General features: G+C 32.8%; 1 protein-coding gene and 1 long non-coding RNA gene across 10 annotated transcripts in view; one reads left to right on the top strand and one right to left on the bottom strand.

The window, feature by feature from the left end:
- Positions 1-26,104, top strand: part of ZDHHC15 (zDHHC palmitoyltransferase 15) — a 383,378-nt gene that overhangs the window by 234,509 nt on the left and 122,765 nt on the right. The gene's annotated exons all lie outside the window — the stretch shown is intronic.
- Positions 1,410-26,104, bottom strand: part of LOC141576458 (uncharacterized) — a 42,136-nt gene continuing 17,441 nt past the window's right edge. Inside the window, exon 3 of the long non-coding RNA XR_012504904.1 lies at positions 1,410-25,053. This is a non-coding gene — a long non-coding RNA (uncharacterized LOC141576458). The remainder of the gene's footprint in view (positions 25,054-26,104) is intronic.

The following is a 26,104-nucleotide window of genomic DNA, read 5'->3' as shown; positions in this document are numbered from 1 at the left end:
CTTGGTGAATTTATCTTTTTATCAATATGACACTGTGTTGGATATCTCCAAAGCCACCCTCAGATTTGACAATCCAGTAGAAGAACTTGGAAAAGTTGTTATACTCATGGTTATAGTTTATTACAGAAAAAAGATATGGATTAAAATCAACAAAGGGAAAAGGCACAAGGGGCAAAGTCCAGGAGAAATCAGATGCCAAGCCTCCAGGTGTCTTCTCTCAGCGGAATCATATGTACACACTTATTACCATTCCAGCAATAATGTGTAACAACATGTATGGAGTGTTGCCAACCAGAGAAGCTCACATGAGCCTTGGTATCTAGGGTTTCTTTCTTTCTTTCTTTCTTTTTTTTTTTTTTTTTTTTTGAGGTTAACATTGGTTTATAACATTATGTAAGTTTCATGTGTACAATTATAACTCTACTTCTGCACACACTAGAGTGTGCTCACCACAAATAATTTAGTTTCCATCCATCACCATACAGTTGACCCCCTCTAACCAGGGCTTTCATTGGAGGTCAGTCACATAGGCACATGGCCATTTACAGGAAAAATGTGCTGGTCCCTTGTTCAGACCATTTACATTTAATACAATTATTGATATATTTGGAATGGATCTAACATTTTATTTTTTTGTTCTCTTTTTGTTTCCTCATTTCCCCCTTCTTTTTCATTGTTTCTTTTCCTTTATTCTGTTTTCATTTGTTTCCCTTTGCTACCATCTTTTCAGATATTCAAACTTTTTCATATTCCATTTAAATTTATCTATTGTGATTATTATATCTTTGTATATTTTTAGTGAAGTGGGATGACAAAACCATATTTAACATTTCACAGCATATTTCAAATCAATATTTCACCACTTAAATTGAAATGTGCAAATCTTATCACTATATAGGGGTCTTTATTTTCCCCTGTTTATGCTATAGTTCACAAGTATTTCATTTACATACATTTTAAACCCTATCAGAATGTGTTATATTTTATACTATCAACTATCAAATGTATTTCATTTTATTTTACTATTTTTATAACATTTTGATTGAGTTATAGTCATTTTACAATGTTGTGTCAAATTCCAGTGCAGAGCATAATTTTTCAGTTATACATGAACACACATATATATATATATATATATATATATATATATATATATATATATATATATATATATATTCATTGTCACATTTTCTTTCACTGTGAGCTACCACAATATCTTGTATATATTTTCTTGTGTGGTACAGTATAATCTTGTATATCTATTCTGCATATGCCTGTCTGTATCTATAAATTTTGAAGTCCCAGTCTGTCCCTTCCCACACCCCCGCCCCCTTGGCAATGACAAATTTGTATCCTGAATCTGTTTCTGTTTTGTATTTATATTCATTTTTTTTTAGATTCCATATATGAGTGATCTCATATGGTATTTTTCTGTCTCTTTCTGTTTCTGGCTTACTTCACTTAGAATGACATTCTCCAGAGACATACATGTTGCTGCAAATGGCGTTATGTTCTCGTTTTTAATGGGTGAATAGTATTCCATTGTATACACAACTTCTTTAACCAGTTATCTGTTGATGGACATTTAGGCTGTTTCCATGTCTTGGCTATTGTAAATAGTACTGCTATGAACATTGTGGTGCAGGTATCATTTTGAAGTAGGGTTCCTTCTGGATATATGCCCAGGAGCAGGATTCCTGGGTCATATGGTAAGTCTATTCCTAGCCTTTAAAGGAATCTCCATAATGTTTTCCACAGTGGCTGGACCAAACTGCCCTCCCACCAGCAGTGTAGTAGGGTTCCCTTTTCTCCAGAGCCTCTCCAGCATTTGTCATTTGCAGATTTTTGAATGATGTCCATTCTGACTGGTGTGAGGTGATACCTCATCGTAGTTTTGATTTGCATTTCTCTGAAAATTAGTGATATTGAGCAAGTTTTCATGTGCTTATTGATCATTTGTATTTCTTCATTGTAGAATTGCTTGTTTAAGTCTTCTGCCCATTTCTGGTTTGGGTTGTTGGTTTGTTTCTTATTAAGTTGTATGAGCTGCTTATATATTCTGGAGATGAAGCCTATGTACGTTTTGTTTGCAAAAATTTTCTCCCATTCCGTAGGTTGTCATTATGTTTTACTTATGGTTTCCTTTGCTGTGCAGAAGCTTGTAAGTTTCATTTGGTCCCATTTGTTTATTCTTGCTTTTATTTCTATTGCTTGGGTAGACTGTCCTAGGAGAGCATTTTTGAGATGTATGTCAGATAATATTTTGCCTATATTTTCTTCTAGGAGGTTTATTGCATCTTGCCTTATGTTTAAGTCTTTGATCCATTTTAAGTTTATTTTTGTGTATGGTGTAAGGGAGTGTTCTAGATTCATTGTTTTACATGCTGCTGTCCGGTTTTCCCAACCCCATTTGCTGAAGAGACTGTCTTTATTCTATTGTATATTCTTGCCTCCTTTGTCGAAGATTAGATGACCAAAAGTTTGTGGGTTCATTTCTGGGCTGTGTAGTCTGGTATGTTAGTTCATATGTCTATGTTTATACCAATACCATGCTGTCTTGATGACTGTAGCTCTATAGTATTTTCTTAAGTCTGGGAGAGTTATTCCTCCAGCCTCTTTTTTTTCTTCAGTAATGCTTTGGCAATTTTAGGCCTTTTGTGGTTCCATATAAATTTTATTACGATTTGTTCTAGTTCTGTGAAATATTTTCTGGGTTATTTGATAGAGATTGCATTAAATCTGTAATTTGCCTTGGGCAGTATGACCATTTCAACATTATTGATTCTTCCAATACAAGAGCATGGGATATCTTTCCATTTTTTAAAGTCTTCTTTAATTTCCTTAATCCATGGTTTATAGTTTTCTGTGTATAATTCTTTCACCTCCTTGGTTAGATTTATTCCCAGGTATTTTATTACTTTGGGTGCTATTTTAAAGGGGATTGTTTCTTTACTATCTTTCTCTGTTGATTCATCATTAGTGTAAAGAAATGCAACTGATTTTTGAACATTAATCTTGTAACCTGCTACCTTGCTGAATTCTTCGATCAGCTCTAGTAGTTTTTGTGTGGACCTTTTTGGGTTTCCTATACATAGTATCTTGTCATCTGTACACAGTGACACTTTTACCTCTTCTTTTCCAATTTGCATCCATTTATTTCTCTCTCTTGCCTGATTGCTGTGCCTACGACTCAGAAGACTACATTGAATAAGAGTGGTGAGAGTGGGAAGCCTTGTCTTGTCCCAGATTTTAGTGTTAAGCTTTTGAGTTTTTTACCATTGAGTACTATGCTGGCTGTAGGTTTGTCTTATATAGCTGTTATGATGTTGAGATATGTTCCCTCTATACCCACTTTGGTGAGAGTTTTTATCATTAATGGGTGTTGAATTTTATCAAATGCTTTTTATGCATCTATTGAGATGATCATGTGGTTTTTGTCCTTTCTCTTGTTGATCTGATGTATTCCATTGATTGATTTGCATATGTTGAACCACCCTTGTGTCCCTGGGATGAACCCCACTTGGTCATGATGTATAACCTTTTTTATGTGCTGTTGGATTGTATTTGCTAATATTTTGGTGAGGATTTTGTCATCTATGTTCATTAGTGATATTGGTCTATAATTCTGTTTTTTGGTATTGTCTTTGCCTGGTTTTGGTATCAGGGTGATGGTGGCTTCATAGAATGAGTTTGGGAGTATTCCCTCCTGTTCAATCTTCTGAAAGAGTTGGAGAAAGACTGGTATGATTTCTCTTTGTACGTTTTTTAGAATTTCCCAGTGAAGCTGTCTGTTCCTGGACTTTTATCTGTAGGGAGTTTTTTTTTTTTTTAATTGCTATTTCGATTTCATTTCTAGTGATCAGTTTGTTCAAGTGGTCAGTTTCTTCTTGATTCAGTCTTGGTGGACTGTATGTTTCCAGAAACTTGTCCATCTCCTCTAGGTTATCCAGTTTGGTTCCATATAGTTTTTCATAATATTCTCGTATGACATTCTGTATTTCTATGTTATTTGTTGTAATTTTTCCATTTTCCTTGCTTATTTGTGTTCTCTTTTTCATTCATTGTGAATTTGGCCAGACGCTTGTCGATTTTATTTACTTTTTCAAAAAAACCAACTTTTGGTTTGATTGATTTTTTCTATTGTTTTCTTTTAATCCCTATTTTTATTTATTTCCTCCCTGATCTTTATTATTTCCTTCCTTCTGCTGACTTTTAGGTTTTTTTGCTCTTCTTTTTCTAATTCTTTTAGCCAGTGGGTTAGATTGTTTACTTGAGATTATTCTTCTTTTTTGTGGAAGGCCTGTATCACTATAAATTTCCCTCTTAGCACTGCCTTTGCTGTGTCCCATAAATTTTGTGTGGTTGTGTTTTCATTTTCATTTGTCTGAAGGTATTTTTTAATTTTAACTTTGATTTCCTCATTGATCCATTTTTTAAAAATAGCATGTTATTTAATCTCCATGATTTCCTTTTGTTCTTTTTTGTTTTTCTGTAATTGATTTCTAGTTTCATGGCACTGTGGTCAGTAAAGATGCTTGAGATAATTTCTATCTTCTTAAAATTGGTAAGGCTTCTTTTTTGCCGAAGTACATGATCAATCCTAGTAAATGTTCCATGTGCACTTGAAAAGAATGTATATCCTATTTTTGGGGGGTGTAATGCTCTGAAAATATCCACCAAATCTAATTTTTCTATTGTATCACTTAGTTTCTCTGTTGCCTTATTTATTTTCTGTCTGGAAGATCTGTTTAGTGATGTTAATGCGGTGTTAAAATCTCCGACAATGATTGTATTCTCATCAATATCCCCCTTTGTCTCTGTTAGTAATTGTTTTATGTACTTAGATGCTCCTTTATTTGGTGCATATATATTAATCAGTGTGATATCGTCACCTTGTATTACTCCTTTAATCATTATAAAATGTCCTTCTTTATTTTTCTTTATGGCCTTTGTTTTAAAGTCTATTTTGTCTGAAATCAGTACTGCTTCACCTGCTTTTTTGCCTTTTCCATTTGCATGGAATATCATTTTCTATCCTTTCACTCTCAGTCTATATGTGTCCTTCTCTCTAAAGTGGGTCTATTGTATACAGCATATTGAAGGCTCTTGCTTTATTATCCAGTCTGCCACTGTATGTCTTTTGATTGGAACATTTAGTCCATTAACATTTACAGTAATTAATGATAGATGTGTGTTTATTGCCATTTTGAACTTATTTTTGCAGTTAATTTTGTATTTCATCTTTGTTCCTTTCTTCTTTTGTGGTTTGTTAATTTTCCGTTGTATTATCTTGGATTTTATTTAGTTTTTGTGACTCACTTATCAAATATATTTTAAAGAAATTAAATATCATGATTTATAGGGTTGTTCAATTTGTTTATTTATTTATTTATATTCTGCATAGATGTTGTATTCATTTTTTAATGAGGTATTAAATTCTCCAACTATGATTGTAAACTGTTCAATTTTTTTAATATGTGTTTCATTTATTTTGGGGCTCTGTTTTTTTCTGTGTATATGTTGATAATTTCTATATCATCTTGATTAATTGGCCCTTTTATCAATATATGATATCGATCTTTTCTCTTGTAACAGTTTTTTACTTATTGTCTATTTTGTCTGATATTAGTATAGCTATGTCACCTGTCTTATAGTTACTAATTGTATGGAATATCTTTTTATATCCTTTCACTTTTAACCTATTTGTGTATCTTTGGATCTCAGGTGAATCTCATATAGACAGCATAAACACTGGCTCAGGCTTTTAAAATCCATTCTGCCAATCTCTGCCCCTTTTTGTAGAGTTTAATTCATTTATACTTAAAGTAATTATAAATAAGGAAGTGCTTACTTTCACTATCTTGCTATTTGTTGTATTTCTTAGAGCTTTCTTTTTATTCCACATTATCCCATTACTACCTTATTTGTGTTTCATTGATTGTTTTGGTAATGTGTCACTTTGATTCCCTTCTTATCAGCTTTTATGTATATATTTTAGATATTTTCCTTATGCAACTATGGGGACCACAAGTAACACCCTATATTTATAACATTCTAGTTTGAATTGATACCAACTTAGCTTCAACAGTGTACAAAAACTCTACTGCTATACAGCTCTGCATCCCTCTTCATGTTGCCATTGTCCCAAATTACATATGTTTTGTCCACATTAACACAGGTTGATCATTATTGTTTTAGGCATTTGTATTCTACTCATGTAGAAAATAAAAAGTTATAAACCAAAGATAAAAATAATACTAGCTTTTATATTTACTTATATAGTTTAATTTTAGTGTTCTTTATTTTTCATATGGTTTTGAGTTACTGTTTAGTGTCCTTTCATTTCAGCCTGAAGGAATCTCTTTAGCATTTCTTATAAGGGCAGGTCTACTAGCAACAAATTTTCTCAGCTTTTGTTTATTTGGGAGTAAATATTTCTCCTCCAGTTTTGAAGGATAGCTTTGCCTGAGTCAAAAGTGTAGGTTGACAGTTTTTCTTCTTTCAGGACTTAAAAAATTGTAATTCTGTTATTTTCTGTCTTCCATGGTTTCTGATGAGAAATATCCTGTGAATTTTACTCAGCATCCCTTGTACATAATGAGTCACTTCTCTTGCTGTTTTCAAACTTCTCTTTTTGTCTTGGATTTTTTTTTTTGACAATTTGATTATAATGTGTCTCTGTGTGGATCTCTTTGTGTTTATTCTTTTCAGTTTGTTGAGGTTCTTAAATGTGTCAATTTATGTCTTTGATTAAATTTGGAAAGTTTTCAGCCATTATATCTTCAAATATTACTTCTACCCCCTTTTCTGTCTCTACTCTCTTAGAATTACACCACACGTGGCTAGAAGTTGTTCATTTGTTTTGTAATGTTTTCAATGAATAGCCTCTCTGAGTTCCAAATTAGGTGAAACAAAGATAGGTATTTTGCATTATGCCTACAGGAATCTGACAGGTTATAACTAACAAACAATTCTTTGAGAATAAGGTCTACTCTATGCTCTCTAAAGCAGGGACAGTGTCTCACACTGGGAATGTGTTCTGCCATCTTGAAGACTACCAGCAAGTCAGATAGGCAAGTGGGGTAAGGGTAACAAAATAAACCAGAAAGCTTTCCTGCCATTTTTAACTTTCCTTTTATTGATTTATCATTCACTTAGTTGGCATAATTGTTTTCTGTTTTCCAGAACGGTAAAGTTGATTCTGACAGTTTTTGCTTTACTTTTCAATATCTGTGTGGAGGGGTAGGCCTTTGCAGCTACCTATTCTGCCATACTTGTCTACATCACCTATAGCAGAAGCATCTCTGAAGTAGGGTCATGGTCTAATTATAAAACTCAAGCATGAGAAAGATGTATAAAGTAAATCTAGTTTCTGGTGTTTTTAAAGGAATAGTTATTAAATTATTATCAGTAATCTGTTAAATTTAGTAGGTTTTATCTGGAGAAAATGCAAGAGAGTTTTGTTCTGTTTTGTTTTTCTTAATTGGCAGAGTGCTATAAAGGGCCCAAAGTAACCTAAAGAAGAAAAAGTTATCATGCCGAGAAACACTGTAGTAAATTAATAGAGGGTGTACATATGCAATAATAGCCAAGGTTAATGGTAAAATCAAGATAAAGGAAAAGAGAATCTGAAAATTAATCTTATTCCTTAATGTTGGGCAGAAACTGTTTCTGCAGACAGCAGCTTCTGCAGAATTCCTAAGAGTCATCAGTTTGAGGTCTCCAAATGAAAACGGTGTCCCAGTAGTCAAAAGAAAGTGATGTGCATCTTTTTAGTTTTGAAATCTGAATTCAAAGATCAACACCCTGGAGTTTTACTCCTGTTCCAATTTTAAACAGTATCTGATAGACTCCTTTCCATTAAGGCTTAAGGACAATTTTTCTCTGCCCTTTTTTTCTAGAAAACTTAATCACTGTATTTCAGATACTGCAGTCTGTTTAGGTGAGTGTTCTGGAATGCAGATTGGATTCATTGATGATAAAACTGGAGGTATCATACAAGTAATCTGCAAAAATCAGTCATAGCAACATGCAATAATCTAGAATATAGAATTGGAAGTATTTCCTGGAAGGAAATATCTTGTGTGTTCTAGGGGAGAGTCATCTTATTGTCATCAAGGCCAATGGCAATATTTTAGGTCTTGAATGTTTGAGAATTTCTTAGATCTTTGATAATTATAATTTGAGAATTTCATTAGTTCTCTTTACTCTTCCTAAATTTTGTGGATGGCAATAACAGGGAACTAAAATATAAAGCTTTACAGTTATTAAAAAACAGTACTAATAAAATGTGTCCCTAGTACTGGAGAGATAATGATTCCCCAAGAGGGAATATTAAACACAAGCAATTTTTTCAATCATAACTTTCCAGAAAGGTAACACTTTAAGACATCTTTCCAATAAACAAAAGTAATCAGAAAGTACTCATAGATCACTTGCAGATGTTCAAAGGAATCTTGAAACTTTGGATCCTGTCAATGTTCTCTCTTTACTGGCTGTTAGGACTGTGTGATTGGCAGGTAGGATATGCTTTGAAATATTCTCAGTAATACCTTCACAATTATCCGATCAAAGTTGGCTCAATATTGTAGTTTTGTTACTGTGGATAATATCATGGAGCATTTTTTATAAACTCTACTTTTAATGTGGCAGTCTCACTATATAAATACCACATATTCTTTATCCATTCATCTGATAGACACAGATTGCTTCCATGCCTTAGCTATTGTAAATACTGCTGCTATGAATATTAGCATTCATGAATCTTTTCAACTTAGCATTTTCATCTTTTCCAGATATATGCCCAGGAGTGGGATTGCTGGATCATATGGTAACTCAATTTTCAGCTTTTTAAAGAAATTTACATAAGGCTTTCCATAGTGGCTGCACATCTATTTGCATCCTCATCAACAGTGTAGAAGGCTTCCCTTTTCTCCACACTCTCTCCACTATTTATTATTTGTAGGCTTTTTGATGAGAGCCATTTTCACCAGTGTGAGGTCATACCTCATTGTGGTTTTGATTTGCATTTCTCTAATAATTAGCAATGTTAAGCACCTTTTCATGTTTCTTTTGGCCATTTGTATGTCTTCTTTGGGGAAATGTCTACTTAGGTCTTCCATCAATTTTTAATTGAGATTTTTTATTGAGCTGCATGAGCTGTTTGTATATTCTGGATATTGACCCCTGTTGGTCACATTGTTTGCAAATATTTTCTCCCATTCTGTAGATTGTCTTTTTACTTTCCTGATAGTTTCCTTTGCTGTGCAAATGTTTTTACGTTTTATTAGGTCCTAATTGTTTATCTTTGATTTTAATTATTTTGTCTTGGGAGACTGATCTAAGAAAGTATTGCTACAATAATGTCAGAGGATGTTTTGCCTATGTTCTTTTCTTGGAGTTTTATGGTGTCATGTCTTATATTTAGGTCTTTGAAACATTTTGAGTTTATTTTTTATATGGTGTGAGGGAGTGTTTTGACTTCACTGATTTACATGTAGCTGTCCAGCTTCCCCAACACCACTTCCTGGAGAGATTGTCTTTTCTCCATTATATATGCTTGCCTTCTTTGTTGTAGCTTAATTTCTTGTAGGTGTTTAGGTTTATTTCTGTGCTCTCTATTTTGTTCCATTGATCTATATGTTTGTTTTAAATGCCAGTACTATGCTGTTTTAATTACTGTAGCTTTGTATTATTGTCTGAAGTCTGGTAGGGTTATGCCTCCAGCTTTGGTCTTTTTCCTCAGGATTGCTTTGGCAATTATGGGTTATCTGTGGTTCCATATAAATTCCATATACATATATACATATACACACATATGCACACTATCAGTATGAATATTTGCTCTTGTATGTTTTGTTAGCTGGCAAGGTTGGGCAAGAAAAACTAATTTAGCCATATGAACTGATTTAATTTCTGTGCAAAGCTTGTATATCAAGGGTACATTCAAGTCTGTGATGACATAGCATGTTTGGCAGTTTTTTGATTTTCTTTTTAAATATAAGCCATCAACATACAGAATGAAGAAGCCTCAACAAATTCAAGAAGATAGAAATTATTTCAAGCATCTTTTCTGACTACAGTGCCATGAAATTAGAAATCAACCACAGAAAAACAATGGAGAAAAACCTGACAGCATGGAGATTAAACAACATGCTACTAAAAAGTCAATGGGTCAATGATGGACTCAAAGAAGAAATTAAAAAATACTTTGAGACAAAGGACAATGAAAACATAACCACACAAAATCTATGGGATGCAGCAAAAGCAGTCTTAAGTTGGAAGTTCATAGTGATACAGGCCTTCCTCAAAACAGAACAATCTCAAATAATCTAACCTACCAGCTAAAAAAACTAGAAAAAGAAGAGTAAACAAAAACAAAAGTCAGCAGAAGAAAGGTAATAATAAAGATCAGGGAGGAAATAAATAAAATAGGGATTAAAAATAGAAAAAAAAATCAATCAAACCAAGAGCAGGTTTTTTGAAAGAGTAAACAAAATTGACAAACCTCTGGCCAGGCTCACCAAGAAGAGAAAAGAGAGAGCACAAATAAACAAAATAACAAAGGAAAATGGAGGAATTACAACCAATACCATAGAAATACAAAATATCATATGAGAATACTATGAACAAGTATATGGAAACAAAACGGATAACCTTGAACAAATGGACAAGTTTTTGGAAATGTACAGTCCAAGACTGAATCAAGAAGAAACTGACCACTTGAACAAACCAATCAGTAGAATTCTATGATATAGAATTAGCAATAAAAAAAACCTCCCTGCAAACAAAGGTCCAGGACCAGATGGCTTCACTGGGGAATTCTACCAAACATACAAAGAAGAACTCATACCAGTCTCAAACTATTCCAGAAGTTTGAAAAGCAGGGAGTACTCCCAAACTCATTCTATGAAATAATATTCTTTAATAGCACCCCAGCACCCTGGTATCAAGCATATATTGTTTATAGCATCTGTTCCAAGTAGTTGATACTCAGGCTGTACTAATTGTTAATCACTTTGAATATGTAACAATGACTTGTGGCAAATAATGAGTGACTTGGACTAAGAAAAGTCTAGAAGTAGTGGTATATTTATACAGTGGAATACTACTCAGCCATAAAAAATAAAATAACGCCATTTGCAGCAACATGGATGGCCCTGGAAAATGTCATTCTAAGTGAAGTAAGCCAGAAAGAGAAAGAAAAATACCATATGATATCACTCATATGTGGAATCTTAAAAAAAATACATGTGAACTTATATATAAAACAGAAATAGACTCACAGACATGGAAAACAAACTTATGGTTACCAGGGGGGAAGGGTGTAGGAAGGGATAAATTTGGAGTTGAGATTTTCAGATACTGACTTGTATATATAAAATAGATAAACAAGTTTATATTGTATAGCACAGGGAACTATACTAAATATCTTGTAGTAGCTTTTGGTGAAAAAGAATATGAAAATGAATATATGTATATTCATGCATGACTGAAGCAATGTGCTGTACACCAGAAATTGATAGAACATTTTAAACTGACTATACTTCAATAACAAAAAACATACAAAATGAAATGATGAATATCCAATGAAGTTCCTGGAAGTTCTTTAAGGGGTATATAGATAATACTTTAACAACAATCATGGGCTTCCTTTCTTGGGTGAGGGACGGTGGATGGCTAGGGGAGTATTGCAGTAATGGACAGTGATATACAAAAGGAAAACAACATTTCACAGAAAGATAGGCAATTACCCAAAAAGTACTAAATGGGTTTTTAAAAATCAGTGTAGGATACAGTTCAGCATAGGGAACTATAAACCATAGACCAAATCAACTGAAGTTTTCACACATTTTTCTATTGCTGCTACATAGCTCTTAGGTAAAATGTATATATTTTTGTTACTGGATACAACAAAAAACTGAAATAGGCAATAGGACTCTGATTACTACTATGCAAATTAGTGTGTACCCATAGTGCTGGTCCAGAGTTTTCCTGAACAAAAAGGATAAAGAATTTCAGAATATTAGAATCCTAGAAGCAAAGTCTCTTTTGGTACACATTTACTGTATCATCATGGAGCTTAAATGAGAATGCTTCTTTTTTTCTTGAAAATTATATAATCACTGAAAGACATTTATGTTAATATATTTTAATTATGCACAAATTACTTTAAGAGCTAAACACTTTTTTGAGTTTTAATTTGGGGTTTTTTTGGGAGTATAAATCCAAGTTTTGGTAAATAAAAGCGCTCTTAACAGTTTGGAATAAATGAAAATTTGGAGACTGTTTAGAAAAGTGTAATTATTCCTATAAGTCCTTCATTCCTGGGGTAAATGACTAAAACTTCGCATTACTTAGTGCCAATTTTAAGAAATCCAAAGATAGTGAGATCTAAAATTTATCTTATAGCTTTTAAATTCTGAATGTGGGCCTGAATTTATAAAGAGCACTCAAAAATACTTATTAGAGAGGAGAACATATAAGTCATAAGTATCTAAAAGAGAAATAATCAGAGGCTTTTGTAAGAACATGCATAGTAATAAACAACAATAGTTATGAGGAGCTTATCATTTTTCTAAATTAAAGAATTGTTTCTAAACTGATTTTAGAATATTGTAAAAAGTACTGAGAGACTTTGAATTTCAGCTCAGAGAAGGGGAGAGCTGGAAAGAGCATTGCTCTTGCTCTTACAACAAGAAAAAAGCTGGACATACAGAAAATCAATGACTTTTCTTGATCCTGTCAGATAACTAAGACACCAGGACAAACAACTAACACAAAAACTGAGGTAAGACAGGCACCTGCAGGTAAAAAGAGGGCCTACGCTTTTGCTTATCTGGAGCAGATGCTCCCAGAATCCATATAAGCTAGTAGGAAGATTCAGCCAAAAATTTTTTTGGACAAATTGCTAAAGCCTGAGAGTAAGCTAGCAAGAGACTGATTTCTCCAGAAGGATGTAGATATAAGTCACTTTGTGTGCTCTTTCAGGATTTTCTTCCCATAAAATGTGCTAAGCATGCAAAAAAAAAAAAGAAGATCAAGGAGAAATGTGATACATTTTCCCTTGTAGTGCTAGCTCAAAGAGGAGAACAGCAGCCAAATCCCAAACTTGATCCAGACCTATCTCTTTTATCTCCTCTCAAACAGATCCCTTAATCTGTGAGAGGAAGAGCAACAAAATCTTGTCCTTAGGGCACATATAAAAACACACTCCATCTAGGGGAATTAAAAAGGAAAATCCAAAAATTGCTTTTAACCTTGAAGGAGGGACAGAAATATGTTTTAGGCAAGTATTATAGCTGGAATAAGTGCAAGAACACTTTTGAACTGGAATACAATGATTGCTCAACCTATAAAAATTGATCAACATAACACCATATTAATAATGAAATTAAAATTACATGGTTATCTCAATCAATGCAAAAAATTGACAAGATTCAACATTTTCTTTATAGAAGCACTCAGCAAACTAGGAATAAAAGGAAACTACCTCACATAATAAAATCCATATATGAAAAACCCACAGCAAATATCATTCTTAACAGTGAAAGACTAAAAGATTTTCCTCTATAAGATAAGGAACAAGGCAAGTATGCCCCTTTTTTGCCACTTCTATTCAACACAGAACTAAAAGTACTAGCCAGCACAATTAGGAAAGAAAAAGAAACAAAAGGCATCCAAACTGGAAAGTAAAGAAGTAAAAGAGAATCTTACATGTAGAAGATCCTTAAGATCCCATAAAAAAATGGTTAAAATTAATACATAAATTAAGCAAAGTAGCAGGATACAAAGTCAACACACAAAAATCAGTTGCATTTCTGCACACTAATAATGAACAATATGAAAGGGAGATTATGAAAACAATTCCATTTACAATAGCATGAAAGGGTATATAATACCTAGGAATTAACTTAAGCAAGAAGGTGAAAAGACTTGTGTAATGAAAACTACAAAACGTTGCTGAAAGAAATTTAAAAAGACATAAGTGGAAACATATCCCATGCTCATGGATTAAAAAACTTCATATTGTAAAGATGTGAATACTACCTAAAGCAATCTACAGACTCAAGTGCAATCCTTATCAAAATTTCAGTGCCTTTCTTGTGGAAATAGAAAAACCCATCCTAAAATTCATAGGGAATCTTAAGACACCCCAAATAACCAAGACAATCTTGAAAAAGAACAAAGATGGAGGACTCATACTTACTGATTTCAAAACTTACTACAAAGTTACAGTAATCAAAATAGTGTAGTAGTAGGTATAAAGATAGAAATATAGGAAAACAGATTAGAATACAGATTCCAAAAATAAACGCTCACATGTAAGTTCAGTTGACTTTCAACAAGAATGCCAAGACCAATCAATGAGGAAAAGAACAGTCTTTTCAATAATTGTTGTTGGGAAAACTGGGTATCCACATGCAAAAGAATGAAGTTGGACCCTTTCTAACATCATATACAAAAGTTCACTTAAAATGAATCAAAGACCTTGAAATCAGACCAAAAACCATAAAATTATTAGTAGAAAACACAGGGCAAAAGCTTCACTACATTTGATTTGGCAATGATTTTTCAATGACACCAAATACACAGACAACAAAAGATTAAATAGACAAATTGTGCTTCATGAAAAATTTTAAATATTACATATCAAAAGAAAATATCAACACAACAATACCCACCGAATGGGATAAAATATTTGCAAATCACATATGTGGTAAGGAATATAATCCAGAATATCCAGAGATCTTCTAAAACTCAACAACAAGAAGACAAACAACCCAATTAAAAAATTTACAAAGGACTTTCAATAGACATTTTTTCAAACAAGATATACAGATGGACAATAAGCATATTAAAAGATACTCAACATCACTAATTATTAAGGAAATGGAAATAAAAATGTAAGCTGCCAAATTATACCCTTTAGGATGGCTGCTATAAAAAAATAGCAAACAACAAGTGTTGACAAATATGTGAACCTATCATTACCCTTGTGCACTGTGGAATGTAAAATGGTGCAGCCACTGTGGAAAAGAGTATGGTGGTTCTTAAAAAAAAATTAAAAATAGAATTACCATATAATCCAGAAAATCCATTTCTGAGTATATACTCAAAAGATTTGAAGGAGGGACTCAAATAGATATTTATGCACCCTGTTCATAGCAGCATTATTCACAACAGCCAAAAGATGGAAGCAACCCAAGTGTCCACTGATGGGTGAGTGGATAAGCAAAATATGATACATACAAACAACAGAATTTTACTCAGCCTCAAAAAGGAAGAAAATCTTGACATATGCTACAACATGGATATATCTTGAGGACATTATGCTAAGCCAAATAAGCCAGTCACAAAAAGAGAAATACGATATAATTCCACTTCTGTGAGGTACTGAGAGTAGTCAAAATCATAGAGACAGAAGGTACAATGGTGGTTGCCAGGGGCTTGGACAATGGGGTAATGGAAAGTTATTGCTTAGTAGGTATAGGGTGCCAGTTTTACAAGAAGAAAAGAGATTGAGATGGATAGTAGTGATGATTGCACAACATTATGAATGTATTTAGTATCACTGAACAGTAATTTAAAATTTTTAAAATGGTAAATTTTATATGTGTATTTTACCACAATAAATATATTGCAAAGAGAAGAATACTTGTGAAGACTATACCTTGAAACATATATTCATGGTTCCTGTCTGAGACTGACACCAGAGAGTGTCCCTATTCCATTGTCTTCAACATCACCACACTAACAAACATTGATCAAAAATAACAGTGGGACACAACCAAGATAAGATTCTCCCTAAGAGCAGATTGAGAAAAATATGCTGGAAAATTAGACCACATCCTAAACACAAGTTATCACTATAGGAATTTGAGGTGTGTGGTGGTGTGCTGAGGGTAAACACCTCAAGAACAAACTCTAAACTCAGTACACTCTCTACCTAATTAATAAAAAGATTCACACTAAAGTCCTAACAAAGGAAAAGAATGTTCGCTTATCTCCAAGTATAAAAAATATCTACTGTTCTATATAATGTGTCCAGCTTTCAAAAAAAAAAAACCAAATAAATGGAATAGCAAAAGGCAAGAAAAGCAAATCTGAACATACAAAGCAATTATCAAAATTATATTCCAATATGACACAGAAGTTGGACACATCAGATGGGCATCTTAAAATAACCTGGATCAATATATGTTAAAGGATTTAATAGAAAAGGTGAATTACATGTAAGATAAGATGGAACAATTTTACCATAGATATTAAAATGATAAGAAAAACTCAAATATAAGTTCAAGAAATGAAAAAACAGAGTGAAATGAAGAATGTCATCAGTGGACTCATCAATGAAGGAAATAATCAGCTAACTTGAAGAAAAATTAATAGAAATTACCCAAACTGATAATAGGCATTCTCTCAGGTATGAATATCTCATTGTGTTTTTTATTTGCATTTCCCTAATGATTAGCAATGTTGGGCATCTTGTCACGTACCTGTTGGCAATTTGCATTTCTTCTTTGGAAAAATGTCTATTCGGTTCTTCTACCTATTTTAAAATCAGGTTGTTGTTGTTGGGCTTTTTTTTTTTTTTTGAATGCTGAGTTTTATAGGCTGTTGGCGGGCCTGTGGAGAAAAGGGAACATTTGTACACTGTTGGTGGGAATGTAAATTTGTGCAGCTACTGTGGAAAACAGTATAAAGGTTTCTTTAAAAAACTGAAAATACTACTACCATATGACTCAGCAATTCCAAACCTGGGTATATATCCAGAAAACCCCAAAAACATAAATTCAAAAAGATACATGCACCTCAATGTTTATAGCAGCATTATTTACAATTGCCAAGACATGGAAACAACCCAAATGTCCATTAACAGATGAACAGATAAAGACTATATGGTACATATATGCAATGGAGTACTACTCAGCTATAAAAAATAATGAAATTTTGCCATTTGCAGCAACATGGATGGACTTGGAGGGCATTATGCTATGAAATAAGTCAGACAGAGACAGATAAGTACTATATAGTATCACTCATATGTTGAATCTAAAAAATACAACAAACTAGTGAATATAACACACACAAAAAAGCATATTCACAGATACAGAGAACAAACCAGTAGTTACCAGTTGTGGAGGTAGGGGCAATATAGGGGTGGGGGAGTGGGAGCTACAAGCTATTGGGTATAAGATAGGCTCAGGGTATACTGTATAACACAGGGAGTATAGCCAATAATTTTGTAATAACTGTAAATGGAAAATAACCTTTAAAATTGTATTAAAAATAAAATGATAAAATACAAACTATGTTTAAGCTCCAAAGAATAAAAAGAAATTACCCCAAATGAAACTTCTAGACAATAAATTGCACAAAATAGAGAAAAGAGCACCCAAGAGCTGGAGGTTAATATCTCACAGAGTAATATATGCACAATTGGAATTCTAGAAGGAAACAAGAGAATAGAAGAAGAGAAACATTTGAATAAGGATAAAGAATTTTCAAAAATCAATGATAGATGCTGAACCACAGATCCATAAAGTTAAGAGAACAACAAGCAGGATATATATCTACTTAGTTATGCTCAAGAGCTAAGGGAGAACATGAACAAAAAACTACAGAAGTTAGAATATATTTTAAAATGAGAATATCAACAAAGAGATAAATAAATATAAAGAGGAACCAAACACAAATTCTTAAGCTTATCATTCGTTTATTTTTGGGATCTGTTTGTGGGAGGGGGGTTTGGGGGACACTTGACCTTGTCTTCATCAATAAACTCATTTACACAAAATGAAAAAAAAAAGAGAAATGGCATTCTAGGTCATAAACATACTTTAACAAATTTAAAAGCATAGAAATCATACATTGAACGCACTGAGACCACAATGGAATTCGACTACAAATCAAAAACAGAAAGACAGCAATAAAATCCTCAAATACTTGGAGTGTAAACAATACATGCATCAAAGAAGTCTAAACAGAAACTTTAAAATATTTTGAACTAAATTAAAATGAAAATGCAACTCATCAAATTTGTGGGATACAGCAAAAGCAAGACTTAGAAGGATGTTTGTACCATTAAAGGTATATATTAAAAAAGATGAAGGATCTAAAATCAATAATCCAAGCTTCCACTTTAGGAAACCAGAAAAAGAAGAACAAATTAAATCCAATGTAAGTAGAAGAAAAGAAATTTTAAAATTAGAGCAGAAATGTATGAAACTGAAAACAGGAAATTAACAGAGAAAATCAACAAAACCAAAAGTTGGAGTTTTAAAAATATCAATAAAATTTATAAGCCTTCAGCCAGGTTAACTATGAAAAAAAAATAGAAGATCCAAATTAGTAATATTAATAATTAGAAAAGGGTTATACCAACTGATTTCATGAACATTAAAGGATAATAATGGCATATTATGAAAAACTGTATGCCCACAAATCTGATACCCTAAATGAAATGGAGTAATTCTTTGAAAGACATAATCTACCAAAACTCACACTTGAAGAAATAGAAAATCTGAATGTATATGCATATATTTATATACATATACCTATATATGTATATATACATTTATATGTTATATATAACATACATACATATATACATATATGTATAAAATAATTTTTAATATATGTAATTAAATCAATAATTGCCCATACAGAAACTACCAGATGCAAATGGGTTCACTGGTGAATGCTACCAAAATTTCAAGAATTCAAATAACAATTCTTCACAATGTCATCCAAAAAATAGAAGTAAAGGAAATACTATCTAACTCTTTCCATGAAGCCAGCATTATCCTAATACCAAAATCAAAGACATTAAAAGAAAGGAAAATTACATATCAATATTTATTATGAACATAAATGCAAAAATCCTCAATAAAATATTAGCAAATCAAATCCAGCAATGCATAAGAATTGCATACCATGACCAAGTGGGATTTACTACAAGCATGGAAGGCTAGTTCAAAGTTAGAAAATCAACTAATGTCCCCTATTATCACATCAACAGGCTGAAGAAGAAAAATAATTTACTATCAATAAATGTATAAAATGCATTTAACAAAATCATTTTTATCTAAAGATAGAGATAGGGATAGAAATATAGATTAGAGATGGAGATAGAGACAGAAAGAGATTTATAACAAGGAATTGTGTCATGTGATTATGAAGGCTGAGAATTCCCACAATCTTCTGTCTACAATCCAGAGACACAAGAAAGCTGGTGATGCAGTTCAAAGGCCTGAGAACCTGAGAGTCAATGGTGTAGATTCCAGTCTGAGTCTGAGCATGGACTGCTGGAGTGCTGAGGGTAGAAAAATATTGATGCTCCAGCTATGCAGTCAGGCAGAGAGGGAGTAAATCCTTCCTTCCACCATCTTTTTGTTATATTTAGGCCCTCTTCAGATGCAATGATCCCCACCCACATTGGGAAGGGCAATCCACTGTACTCAATCTCTGATTGAAATACTAATCTCTTCAAGAAACACCCTCATTGAAGCACACAGAAATAATGTTTAACCAGGTATCTGGACATCTCATGATCCAGTCAAGCTGACATACAAAATTAATCACTACAACACTTAATGGTGAGAAACTAGATGTTTTTCTAAGATCGTGAACAAGTCAAGTATATTTACTCACACCACTCCTATTCAACATTGTACTGGATGTTCTAGTGAATATACTAAGACAAGAAAAGAAGTAAAAGTGCATAGATTGAGAAGGAAGAAATAAAATTGTCTTTGTTTGCATATTACATGATGGTCTATGTAGAAAATCCTAAAGAATCAACAACAGCAATAACAAACTTTTGGAACTAATCAGCAATTTTAGGAAGATTGTAGGATACAAGGTTGATATACAAATGTCAATTGCTTTTTTATACACTAGCAATGAACAGTAAGAATTTAAAAATAAAAACACAACATTTGTATTAGCACCAAAACAACAAAATATTTATATGTGAAATGAATAAAACACATAAATGATTTATATGAGGAAAACTAAACTCCTCTGATAAAGGCAACCAAAGAAAATTAAATGGAGAGATATTCCATGTACGTGGTTATGAAGACTCAATATTGTTAAAATGTTAATTCTTCCCAACTTGTGTTAATAGATTCAGCACAATCCAAATCAAAATTCCACCAGGTTATTTTGCGGATATAGGCAAACCAATTTTAAAGTTTATTTGCAAGGCAAGACCCAGAATAGCCAATACAGTCTTGAAGAACAAAGCTGGGGGACTGACACTACCTGACTTCATTACTTAATATAAAGCTATAGTAATCAAGATAACGTGGTACCGCTGAAAGAAAAAACAAACAAATGGTTCGAAACAGATCAATGGAACAAAACAGCTCATAAACAAACCTACATACATATAGTCAGATAGTATTTGAAAAGTGAGCGAAGTAAATTCAATGGAGAAAAATATAGTCTTTTTAACAAATGGCATTGGAATACCTGAATATCCACATGCCAAAAATAAAGTTAGACACAGAACTTACACTTTTCTCAAAAATCACTCTAAAGAGATTATAGACCTAAATGTAAAAAGCAAATTAATAAAACTTCTATGCGATAAAATAAGACAAAATCTAGGTAACCTTGTGTTTGGTGATACAACACCACACCAAAAGCACAATCTATGAAAAAAAATTGATAAATTTGATTTCACTAAAATTTAAATATTCTGCTCTGTGAAGACACAGTTAAGAGAATGATGGATGAATCCAATAACATTGATGGACTTGGAGGATATTATGCTAAGTAAACAAGTCAGACAGAGAAAGATGAACACTGTATGATATCACCTATATGTGGAATCTAAAAATAAAACAAACTAGTGAATGTAACAAAAAAAGAAACAAATTCACAGATATAAAGAACAAACTAGCAGTTATCAGTGGGGAGAGGAAACAGGGAGGGGACTAAGAGGTATAAGCTATTATGTATAAAATAACCTATGAGATATATTGAACAACATGGGGAATATAGCCTATATTTTATCAGAGCTATAAATGTAATATAACTTTCAAAATTTGTGAATCACTATACTGTACACTTGAAATTTATATAACATTGTATATCAACCATACTTCGTTAAAAAAATTTAAGAGAATGAATGGACAAGGAACAGACTGGGAGAAAATATTTGCAAAACAAGTATTTAATACAGGATTATTATTCTAAATATACAAAGAACTCTTAAAAATCAGCAATAAGAAAACAAAAAACTCAACAAAAAATGGGCAAACATCTGAACAGACACCTCACCAAAGATGATATACAAATGGCAAATAAGCATACATACGGATGCTCAATATCATGTGCCCTTATGGAATTGCAAATTAAAACAATATAACACTACACACCTATTTGAATGGCGAAGATCCAGAGCACAAAATTAAACAAACAAACAAACAAACAAACAAACAAATAAATAAATAAAAGTGACTAAGATGTGGAGGAACAAGAGCCTGCATTCATTGATGGTGGAATAGTAAAATGTTACAGCCGTTTTTCAGACATTTTAGCAGTTTCTTAGAAAACTATACCAACTCCTACCACACTAGCAACAATCACATTCCTTGGTATTTACCCAAATGAGTTCAAAAACTATGTCCAGACAAAAATCTGCACATGAGTGTTTATAGCACTGTCAGTCATATAAAACCATATGATCATCTTAATAGATACAGAATAAGCAGCTGATAAAACTTCATATGCTTCAATGATAAAAACTCTCAACAACTTAGGTATAAAAGGTAAGTACCTCAACATAATAAAGGTCATATTATTATTCAGCCATAAAAAAGAAGGAAATCCTGACATTTGCAACAACATAAATGAAACTTGATGATATTATGCTAAGTGACATAAGTAAAATAGAGACAGACAAATACTACATGATCTCACTTATATGTAGATCCTAAAAATTCTGAACTCATAAAAACAGAGAGTAGATTGGTATTTTCCTGGGGCAGGGGGTGTTAGGGGAAATGGGTGAGGGTAGTCAAAGGGTACAAACTTTAAATTATAAAGATGTATAAGTTCAGGGAGATGTGATGTACGGCATAGTGAGTACAGTTAAAAATATTGTATTATATATGTCACAACTGCTAAGAGAGAAAATCTTAAAAATTCTCACCACAAAAAAAAGGTAACCGTGTGTGGTGATAGAGGCATTAACTATCTTATTGTGGTAATCACTTTGCAATATATACATATATCAAATCATTATGTTATATACCTTAAACTTACACAATGTTATATGTCAAAAAAGCCTTAAAAACTAAATTTATGTGGGTATGAAGACTCAATATTGGTAAAAGCGTATTTGAACCATAAGCAAAACAAAAGAACAACCTATGGAATGGGAGAAAATATTTGCAAAAGATGAGACTGACAAGGGCTTCATTTCCAGAATATATAAACAGCTCATATGACTTAATAAGTAAAAAACAAACAACCCAATCCAAAAATGGGCAGAAGACCTAAACAAGCAATTCTACAAGGAAGACATATGAATGGCCAATAGGCACATGAAAAAATGCTCAATATCACTAATTATCAGAGAAATGCAAATCAAAACTACAATGAAGTATCACCTCACACCCGTCAGAATGGCCATCATTCAAAAGTCCACAAATGACAAATGCTGGAGAGGGTGAGGAGAAAAGGCAACCCTCCTACTCTATTGGTGGGAATGCAGTTTGGTGCAGCCACTGTGGAAAACAGTATGGTGATTCCTCAAAAGACTAGGAATAGACTTATCATATGACCCAGGAATCCCACTCCTGGGCATATATCCAGAAGGAAGCCTACTTCAAAAAGACACCTGCACTCCAGTGTTCATAGCAGCACTATTTATAATAGCCAAGACATGTAAACAGCCTAAATATCCGTCAACAGATGACTGGATGAAGAAATCATGGTATTTTTATAAAATGGAATGCTATTCAGTCATAAAAAGCAACATGGATGTCCTGGGAGAATGTCATTCTAAGTGAAGTTAGCAAGAAAGAGAAAGAAAAATACCATATGATATCACTCATATGTGGAATCAAAAAACAAACAAACAAAAAAAGAAGACAAATGAACTTAAATATAAAACAGAAACAGACTCAGAAACAGAATACAAATTGTGGTTGCCAGGGGGGAGGAGGGTGGGTAGGGACAGATGGGAGTTCAAGATTTATAGATACTGACAGGTATATATAGAATAGATAAACAAGTTTATACTGTATAGTGCAGGGAAATATAGTCAAGATCTTGTAGTAGCTCACAGTGAAAAAGAATATGACAATGAATACATGTATATTCATGTATGACTGAAAAACTGTGCTATACACCAGAAATTGACACAACATTGTAAACTGACTATAACTCAATTAAAAAAAAGTGTATATGGTCAACTAACCTTCCACACAGATGTCAAGAATACACAATGGGGAAAGAACAGTCTCTTCTATCTGGAAATGGTGCCAGAAAAACTAGATATCCACATGCAAAATAATGAAATTGATCTTATACCTTGTACCACACACAAAAAATCAATTCAAAATGGATTAGAAACTTAAATATAACACCTAAAACTACAAGATTTCTAGAAGAAAATATAGGGGGAAAAGCTTCTTGATATTGTATGATTTTGACATGATTTTATGGTTATGACATCAAAAGCATGCACAACAAAAGCAAAACTAAACAAGTGGAACTATGTCAAACTAAAACACTTTTCCACAGTAAAGGAAGGTAACAATCAACAAAATAAAAAGACAACTTATGGAATTGGAGAAAATATTAGCAAATCATATATCCAGTAAGGGGTTAATATCCAAAAATAAGCCATGTTAAGCTATGGGCAAAAGACCTGAATAGATATTATTGCAAAGAAGACATTCAAATAGCCAACATATATGAAAAGATATTCAATATTACTAATCATCAGAGAAATGCAAATCAAAACCACAAAGAGATACCACCTCACACCTGTTATCAAAAAGTCAAAAGAACCACAAAAGACCAGAGTGACAAAGCAATCCTTAGGAAAAAAACAAACAAACAAACAAAAAAACCAAAACAAAAAAACAAAGCTGGAGGTAGAACCCTTCTAGATTTCAGACTATATCACAAAGCTGCAGTAACTCAAACAGTGTGGTATTGGCACAAAGACAGACATATAGATTAATGGAACAAAATAGCCCAGAAATAAACCCATGTGCCTATAGTAAATTAGTCTACCACAAAGGAGGCAAGAATGTAGAATGGAAAAAAGACAGTCTCTTCAGCAAGTGGTGTTGGGAAAGCTGGACAGTAACATGCAAATCAATGAAATTAAAACATGTCATCATACAATATACAAAAATAAACTCAAAATGGTTTAAAGACCTAAATACAAGACATGGTATGATGAAACTCCAGAAAAGAACATAGGCAAAATATTCTCTGACATATATCATAACAATGTTTTCTTAGGTCAGTCTCCCAAGGCAAAAGATATAAAAGCAAAAATAAACAAATCAGACCTAATCCAGCTTAAAAGATTTTACACAGCAAAAGAAACCATCAACAAAACAAAAAGACAACCTATGAACTGGGAAACAATATTTTAAAACAATACAACTGGCAAAACTTAATTTCCAAAATATTCAGACAGCTCATATACCTCAATATCAAAAATACAAACAACTCAATCAAAAAATGGGCAGAAGACCTACACAGACATTCCTCCAAAAAAGTCATACAAATGGCCAATAAGATCATGAAAAAAATGTTCAACATCACTAATTTTTAGAGAAGCTGCAAATCAAAGCCGCAATGAGGTATCACCTCACACCAGTCAGAATAGCTCTCATCAGAAAGTCTACAAATAATAAATGCTGGAGAGGGTGTGGAGAAAAGGGAACCCTCCTTCACTGTTGGTGGGATGGTACACTGGTGAAGCCACTATGGAGAAGAGTATGGAGGTTCCTTGAAAATCTAAAAATAGATTTACTTTATGATCCAGCAATCCCGCTCCTGGGCATGTATCTGGAAAAGACAAAAACTCCAATTAGAAAAGATATATGCCCCCCAATGCTCATAGCAGCACTATTCATAATAGCCAAGACATGGAAACAACCAAAGTGCCCCATAATAGACAATTGGTTTAATAATATGGTTAAGAATACAATGGAATATTACTCAGCTATAAGAAAGAATTAAATAATGTCATTTGCAGCAACATGGATGGACAAAGAGATTATCATATGAAATGAAGTAAGTCAGAAAGAGAAAAAGTAATATCATATGATATCACTTATATGTGTAATCTAAAAACAGATACAAATGAATTTATTTACAAAAAAGAAATAGACTCACAGACAGAGAAAACAAACTTATGGTTACCAAAGGGAAAGTGGAGGGGGAGGGATAAATTAGGAGTATGGGATTAAGAGATACACACAATGATATATAAACTAGATAAAAAGAATCTGAAGCTGAAAACTGAAAATAACACAATGTTGTAGTTAAATAATTTTTTAAAGTTAAATAAAGATAAAGAGACAATATTAAAAGCAGAAAGGGAAAGGCAACTACTTACATATAAGGGAGCTCCTATACCACTATCAGCTGACTTTTCAGCAGAAAATTCATGGGCCAGAAGGGAGTGGCAAGACATATTTAAAGTGATGAAAGGAGAAAAATCTAAAACCAAGAATACTCTACTTGGAAAGGCTATCATTCAGAGTTGAAGGAGAGATAGCATTACATATACAAGCAAAAGCTTAAACAGTCCAGCACCACTACCTTGGCTTCACAAGAAATAACAAAGGAACTTCTCTAAGTGGAAAAAAAGGACACATGAAAGGAAGTATGAAATCTATGAAAGGAAAAATCTCATTGGTAAAGGTAACTATACATTAAGGTAGTAGATTAACCATTTATAAAGCTAGTAGGAAGGGTAAAAGATAAAAGTAGCAAAATCACCTATATCCACAGTAAGTAGTTAAGGGATAGACAAAACAAAAAGTAATAAAATATGATGTCAAAAATATTAAATGCGATGGAGAGGGCAGTAAAAACCCAGGATTGTTAGAAT

Source organism: Camelus bactrianus, chromosome X, assembly GCF_048773025.1.
Source record: "Camelus bactrianus isolate YW-2024 breed Bactrian camel chromosome X, ASM4877302v1, whole genome shotgun sequence".
Taxonomy (NCBI): domain Eukaryota; kingdom Metazoa; phylum Chordata; class Mammalia; order Artiodactyla; family Camelidae; genus Camelus; species Camelus bactrianus.
This window is presented reverse-complemented; position numbering and strand designations above follow the sequence as displayed.